General features: G+C 34.1%; 1 non-coding gene across 1 annotated transcript; it reads left to right on the plus strand.

Moving 5' to 3' along the window:
• Positions 1–6366: 6366 nt before the first annotated feature.
• On the plus strand, positions 6367–6473 carry LOC140007923 (small nucleolar RNA R71). Its single transcript, XR_011815366.1, has one exon. It is a non-coding gene; the product is annotated as a small nucleolar RNA R71 (small nucleolar RNA).
• Positions 6474–8689: the final 2216 nt, after the last annotated feature.

Raw genomic sequence — 8689 nt, forward strand, 5'->3', positions numbered from 1 at the left:
CAATCGAGAAAGTTTGTGTCGTTAAATTTGCAATCAGTGAGAATGGTACGAAGGCTCAAATTGTTACTCATTCTACAACAGAAATAGAGTTTGTTAGAGAGAAAAATTTTGTTTAATAAAATCATAAAAAGTTCGAAATTATGATTTTATTTCCACTATTTTTTTCGAATCAATTACCCTCTTAAATTGACTCAGGATTTTCTTAAAATCCATAGTGGCTAGAATCCCATCTCAATTTTTTTCGACCTTGGGTGAATCCCAACAAATCAAAATTAATTTTGAATGGTAGGTAATTTACCAATTACAAATTATTTGTAATTTCTAGATATGTCAGGTATCAACTCTTGATTTTACATCTTTATGTATTAACCCAACCATTGCCTCTAAAATTAATGATCTTGAGTGAATCCCAACAAACCATAATTTTATTTAAATCGTACCCATCATTCTTGAGAATATTTCTCATAGTAAAAACATGTAGTAAGTAAGGTTGCCTTGGGTAATCCCAACAAGCTAGTACTTAATAACTACTCTAGTTTTATACTATAATGATGGAAGGCAACTTTTATTATTGATTTAATATTGCATTTGAGGGATTTGTCTCCTTCTCCAAAATATTTTGTAATTAAAGTTTTGAAAAATTTGCTTGTTGGTCTCATTAATAGACATGCATATAACCATTTCAAATATATATATATATATATATATATATAAGCATGAAATTAAAGTGTGGATGGTTGTGGATACTTCTAAACTAATTTCCCTAATGGCAGGGGAAATTAGTAGTTGATTAGGGTTTAATCGAAAACCACGAGAAAATTCCCTCTTTGTTGCATGGCTCCTTTTCTTCATCTTCAAGTTACAATATCTATGCAAATTATACAATTTCTTGTCATCTATTTTCTATGTAATATATATTACAAATAGTATAGAAGAAACCCCAAGTTACATTAGGGAGACTTATATGAGAAAAGAAATTATAACTAGAAATTAAGAGAGGCAGGGTACGCAAGCCCTATTTAAAATAAATACAACCATTCAATCATAAACCCATAATCAAATTGGGTTTATATCCAAAACCATCCACCATGCATTCTTGCAATTTAAACAACTTTAAAGAAAGCATGTAAATATAGTAATCATTCATTCATGGATTGTTTGGATTTAATTTGTCAAGCTCCCAAACAAATTTGGAGACTAAATACATGGTTCGAATTTTTGGTGAAAAATACTCTTATTAGGTCATCATTATTCCTAACTAAATTAAGAAAATAATTGGGGAAATAATTCCAATTAATCAAATCAATTTTGAATTAATTCCCAACCTAATAAAACATTAAATATTAAATTCCATAACATATTTTAACAATTAAAATTGGAATCAAATTCAAAAATTGCCAAAAGTTCAAAACTTTGAATTTTCAAAAACATTAATTTCCTAAACTACTCTTGCAATCATTTTCTAGCAACACCGGCAACCACCACAAAACACCAACGCTCCAGCCACCACTATTGGGTTCTTCACTGACCACCAGTGGCAGCGGCTCCCAACAGTAGCTCCCAGGTGGTTGCGGGCAGCAATGGTTCTCGACTACTGTAGCAACCTGCTGCAATTTTTTTTGCATAGGTTGCTGCTGCACTTTTGATGCATTTTTGCCCCTTAAAACTTCTTGATTTTCTTACCCAGCAACCACCAAGAGCTATGGCAACCTTTCTCCACCACCAAGGAAGCCTCCCATGGCCTCACATAGCAGCGGCAACCGGTGGCAGCCCTTGAAAGATCATTGGCAGCAATATTTTGCTGCAACAGTCAAGAGATTGCAGCAGCAAAATTGTTGCATTTTGGCCGCAATTTTGTTTTTCATAAAATCTAAGAGACCTGCAACTTTTGCAAATCAACAAGAGAAATTCAGGGTCTGATTTCATCTTAAAAAGAGAAGGAAAGCTTGATAATCACGTTTGACAGCTTGACAGCAAAGTGATGAATAATCTTTCAAGTTCTGATTCAATAATGAACCGATAAAACCTGCAACTATTCCAGGTTTTTAAAGGTTATTAAGAAGCTATGAAACTCCATAAAATCAAACCCATGATGACGCTACAATCAGATTATAGCATGCCAAGTCATTCAAGAATTTTTCGGCTAATGCATCAAAGGCTAACAACAGATTTTTGTGCAATCTTTAACCATCAAAACCTTAAACTTTTCCAGGTTCTATAGGTTAATAAAAAACACAAAACTCACCAAAAATTCGAACCAGAATATCACATATTCTTAAATCCAACAATCAAGATCAATCCATGAACAAAAAACACATTAAGTCATACGAAAAATACTAGGGATGGCTCTGATACCACTGATAGGTTCTTGGGACAGAAAGGCAGTGAAAATTAAAAATTTTTCCCAAAAACTCACTCAAGGATCACCCTAGATTTTACGTATGGTTCAAGAAGAAAGGGAAAAACGGATTACCTTAATCCATATAACGTTCCTTTGCCGAATGTGAGAAGACGAACAACCCCCTGAGCAGTCCAGATGTCCTGCCTCTACTGAAATCCACGCGAGAGTGATATCTGGATCGTCTCTACAATATATGTGTGAAAGTGATGAAAGTTGCCAGCCTTTCTTTTTACTTTTCCTTTTCTATATTTTTCTCTCTATGTACGTCTCACACACCTTTTTTTCCTCCACTCTCTATGTATGCCAAAACCCTATTTTTCCCTTGAGAGAGTCATAGGTTTTTTCATTGTTCCAATAGAGATAGGATTCGTAGAAAGAAAAAAAGAAGAGATAGGTTTTTTTATCTAATAACAAATTCTATCCTTAAGCTATCTGATAGATAGGAGATAACTATTTTCTCCTATCTACTCAAATAGGTCTGGAATTTTTTTTCTTTGTAATTAAATTCCAAAAGTATCTTATACTTTATTTCCAAATCATTACTTGGACACATAATTTTAATCCAGAATCAAAACTCTAATGTGTGTGATCCAATAGGCTCCAAATACATTGGCAATAATTATGACTTATAATTTTCAAAAGGAATTAAATAAAATAAACAACTTTATTTTATCATTAATTACAATAATTAATTAATTCATAATTATAAATCATGAACGGTGTCTAACAACACATCATGACCACCCAAGTACCCGAAATTAGTCAAGGGAATTTTGACCTAACCTTTCCATGAGAAGTTACCATGTAATTATTATTCTTTCACCACTGATATCCAATTAGTCAAGGTGACGAGATTTTTATATCAATGCAAGTTTAAATCCGATTTTATACCCTTTGATTGCAAATATACGGACCGAAATCGTAATGTAGGGTATGTATCAGGTCGATCCCACGAGAAGCAAATTATACAAGTACTTGGCCCTTATTTCTCTCTATTATTTAGACTTACAATAAATCTGAGCAAGAAAATTATAATGCTATTGTCTACAACTCTAGTTTAATCAATGCTAAATGCAAATGGAGAAATTTCACTAAAGATTGAATTTAGGGATGTAGATTCCACTTATGGCATAAACAATACAAATGAATAGATTTACCTCTTGTTATTTTTCTTGTTTAACCAGGGATTCGTTTCCAATATTACCAAATCTCATTTTCATGATAAATGGCCTAGAGCAACATAGTTTTCCCTATTTTCATGGTGAAATACTAGTTCTACTCTGTTTTCCTTCATGAAATGCTAGAAAATCCATTTAAGTGTATCTCTATTTTCATGAACATATAACTTAAACTCTACTCATGTGTTTATATTATTACTACTAATTTCCATTGAACAATAACAACTATAAACATGCTATTAGTGATCAAGCAATAACAAGTAAGGTTGGAAGGTGGCCAGTGCATTGCACAGTCCAAAAGGCATCCTTCAAAATGCAAAAGTGCTGTAAGGACAAGTGAATGTTGTTTTCGCTTGATCTTTCGATGCAATGACTATTTGATTGTATCTTGAAAAACCATCCAAGAAACAATAAAATTCATATCCGGTCAATCTTTGTACCATTTGATTAAGAAAAGGTAGAGGGAAGTGATCCTTTCTAGTAGCTGCATTCAGTTTTTTATAATCAATACAGACTCGCCACCTAACCACAACTCTAGAGAGAATCATTTCATCATTTTTACCATGTATTATGGTTATCCCTCCTTTTTTTGGCACTACATGAATAGGAGAAATCCAAACACTATCAAAAATTGAAAAAATTATACCTGCATCCAGCCATTTAAGGATTTCTACTCTTACCACTTCTTTCATATTTGGATTTAACCTTCTTTGAGTCTCAACCACCGGTTTAGAGTTTTCTTCCAACAAAATCCTGTGCATATAAATAGTTGGACTAATTCCTTTGATATCAGAAATTGTCCATCCTATAGCCATTAAATGCTTCCTTAAAACACATAAGAGTTTGTCTAGTTGTTCCTCATCTAGTGTAGAATTTACAATCATCGGCAATGTCTCTTTTTCTCCAAGAAATGCATATTTGAAGTGTTTAGGCAGTGGCTTAAGCTCAAGTTGTGGTGCTTGCTCACATGATGGTGGAGGTAGCCCTTTGCTCAGTCCTAACTCCTCATATGCATTTCTCCTTTTGTAAGAACCTGTGCCTGTAAAAATTCAGTCATTTCTTCAACTTGTTTCTCTTGTGAACCTATACCATTAATTCAAAATTCAAGAGAATCATCATCAACATTAACTTGACTCATCTCTAATGCCAATTCATCACATATGTCAATAGAATAGACATGGTCAGTAAAAGAGGGATATTTCTCCATTTTACTCAAATCAAACTCCACTTCCTCTTCACCGATTTGGAACTTGAACTTACCTCTTTTGACATCTATTATTGTACCTGCAGTGGCCAAAAATGGTCTACCAAGTATAATAGGTACATTGACACCTTCCTCCATATCTAAAATAACAAAATCAACAGGAATAATGAATTTCCGCACTTTAATGAGCACATTCTCCAATATGCCTATTGGATGTCTAATAGATCTGTCAGCCAATTGCAAGGAAATGTTAGTACGCTTTAACTCTTTCAACCCCAATTGCCTAGCCACAGTTAAAGGGATCAATGAAACACTTGCACCAAGGTCACAAAGTACTTTAGAGAATTCTACATTACTAATATTGCAAGAAACTGTGAAACTCCCTAGATCTTTCAACTTTGGTGGCAATTTGTTTTGTATAATGGCACTAGATTCTTTCGTTAATATAATGTCTCGTTATCTACTAACTTCCTTTTCTTAGTCATTATCTCCTTGAGAAACTTTGCGTATGAAGAAATCTGTAAAATAGTATCAACAAAAGGAATATTAATATGTAATTGTCTGAAAATGTTGACAAACTTTTCAAATTCTTTGTCATTTTTTGAAGATTTCAATCTTTGAGGGAATGGCACCGGTGGAGGAATTGGTGTTGTATCTCCCATTTGTAGTTCATTTCATTTTCCTCCATCTTTTCTTTTCCTTTGATTTTCTTGCCATCCTCCCCTAACTCGCTCAACTCCTTGTTCTCTCTTCTTTCACATTCTCTCTTATATTCAACTACAGGCGGCTTACCTACTTCCTTACCACTACGGAGTGTTATAGACTTCACATGCTCCCTTGGATTCACCTCAATCTTATTAGGTAAATCCTCTTGGTTGTGATTGTTAACTATATTTGCAATTTGCCCTAATTGGATCTCAACATTTTTGTACATATTAGTGAGTTGGTCCATCCGTCCCTCAATTCTTTTAAACCGTTGAGTAGTGGCACTGGCTAATTTTTCAATTTTATCATTTGATACATTTGCCAGCTTTTCAATTGCCAATTTTCAAGCTGGTTTGGACTCCGAAAGTGGTTGCTTCGCTTGAAAATTCGGTGGATTAATTGGTTTTTGTTGGTTCCCTTGATCCTTCCATCCAAAACTCGGGTGATTGCGCCATCCTGGATTATAAGTATTGGAGTATGGATTGTTTTGGGGTGGACGGTTGTAATTGTTAAGATATTGAATCTGTTCGCTACTAGAACACATAGAATCACCATGATCTCCGCCGCAAGTAGTACAACATGCAACAACTACTTCTTGATTAGAGTTAGAACCAACGTGCTTTTTAAGTATCTTAACCACATTATCTATTTTTGCACTTAACATATTCAAGGTATCTATTTCGAGCATACCTGCGATTTTCCATGTATTACCTCCTTCATTTGCCTATTGGTAGTTGTTAGCAGCTATTTTTTCAATTAATTGTTGAGCTTCCTCGGCTGTCTTTCCCATCAATGCTCCTTCCGTTGCCGCATCTACATGCGTCTTTGTTGGATAGATGAGACCATTGTAAAATATTTGGACTACTAGCCAATCTGTTAACCCATGATGAGGACATCTTCGTTGCAATTCCCGATAGCGCTCCCAAGTTTCATACAATGTCTCTCCGTCCTATTGATAGAAATTAGTTATATTCATTCTGAATTTAGCAGTTTTTCCAGGTAGAAAGAATTTGTTAAAAAAAGCCTTAGCTAATTCAGCCCAAGTAGTAAAAGTGTTTGGAGGATGAGATTGCAACCAAACCTTGGCCTTGTCCCTTAGTGAAAATGGAAACAATCGAAGTTTAATTGCGTCATCACTAACACCATTAAACTTAATTGTATCACAGATTTCAAGAAATGTTAACAAATGAGAATTTGGATTTTCGGTAGCATTACCTCCATATTGAGATTGTTGTACCATTTGAATCAGTGATAGTTTAATCTCAAAATTATTAGCATTTACCGTTGGCTTTACAATACTAGTTTGAGAATCTTGTGTTCCCGATAAAGTAAAATCTCATAGAATTCACCTATTTGGGTCATTTTTCACCATTTCTTCCTCAAATGGTAAGTCTATCACGATTTCTTCTATCGGTTACCAAAACTCTTGTTCCTCTTGATGCGGTATATTCCTTCTTTATCTCCGTAGTATTCTCTCAATTTCAGGATCAAAAAGTGCAACTTCTCGATTTGATCAATGCATACACTACAAATAAAAAGAAGAGAAATTTTGCAGTTTTAATTATTAACATCAACAACTTGAATAAAAATAATGAAAATATCTAAATTAATAGGGATGATTAGGCCATAATATTGCCACTTCCCGGCAACGGCGCCAAAAACTTGACGGGATTTTAATGTCAATGCAAGTTTAAATCCAATTTTATACTTGTTGACTGCAAGTATACAGGTCGAAATCGTAATGTAGAGTATGTATCGGATCGATCCCACGAGGAGCAAATTATACAAGTACTAGGTCATTATTTCTCTCTATTATTTAGATTTATAATAAATCTGAGCAAGAAAATTATAATGCTATTGTCTACAACTTTGGTTTAATGAATGCTAAATGCAAATGGAGAAATTTCACTAAAAATTGAATCTAGAGATGTAGATTCCACTTATGGCATAAACAACACAAATAAATAGATTTACCTCTTGTTATTTTTCTTGTTTAACCAGGGATTCATTTTCAATATTACCAAATCTCATTTTCATTATGAAATGACCTAGAGCAATATAGTTTTCTCTATTTGCATGGTAAAATACTAGTTCTACTCCGTTTTCCTTCATGAAATGCTAGAAAATCCACTTAAATGTATCTCTATTTTCATGAACATATAACTTAAGCTCTACTCATGTGTTTCCATTATTACTACCAATTCTCATTGAACAATAACAACTATAAACATGCTATTGGTGATCAAGTAATAACAAGTAATTATTACATGCACAAATAGACAAGTTAATACAAGATATAACAAGTGTAAATCACATTCAATTTATATTATTTAGCCATAAGTTTCATCTACTCCCTAGATAAAGAAAATTAGCTACTCATGAATGATTTAACAATCAAACTCACAAGTTTATTAATGCAAAACATCATAAAGTACAAGTACAAGAAAGATAAAAAAACGCTTAGCCAATTGATGGTGAAGCCCCCAATTTCTGCTATGTTCTTGTACAAGATAATTACAAGTGAAACCTCCAAAATATTTCTCAAAGAACTCCTAACTAGAAAGAAACTAGTTACAAGAACGAAAATTAGCTACGTCAGATCCTCTCTAGCTTTCCCCTTGTCTCTCTGCATAAAAGGTGGTAGAAAGGCATTTTTTTTTCTCCTTCATGATCTCAACCACTTAATTTTGTAAAGTCAAAATAAATGTTATTTTGACTTTCTTTAACTCATTTTGTCTTCCCTTTTGTTGCAGAAGCATGTGCCACCGAATTCACTCACTCCAAATAGCTGAAAAGTTATGTGAAAAGTGAGAAAAAACGGCTATGCCACTTGCAGAAGAGAGAGGCAGATCCGAGCCTCGAATTCGAGGGGTGCACAACGATTCGAGCTAGGATCAAGGCAGATCCGAGGCCTTTCACTAATGATCCGAGCTCAGATCATCTGGCCTCAAATGCATTGCTCGAGAAATACAGATGAGGGCTCGGATCGCCCTTGATCCACACGGATCCGAGTTCGGATCCGTGCTGATCTTTTTTCCCAGTTTTTCACTTCTTTTCCTTTTTCTTCACTTTTGCTCTTAATTTCTTGTGTACTTTATCTTTTGGACGATCCTTACATTTCTTTCATCTCGTGCATGAATTCATACATCAATATCCTTCACAATTTTACAAAATTAATGCATTAATCCACTCATTTGTCAA

The sequence above is a fragment of the Coffea arabica genome, chromosome 5c (assembly GCF_036785885.1).
Source record: "Coffea arabica cultivar ET-39 chromosome 5c, Coffea Arabica ET-39 HiFi, whole genome shotgun sequence".
Classification (NCBI taxonomy): domain Eukaryota; kingdom Viridiplantae; phylum Streptophyta; class Magnoliopsida; order Gentianales; family Rubiaceae; genus Coffea; species Coffea arabica.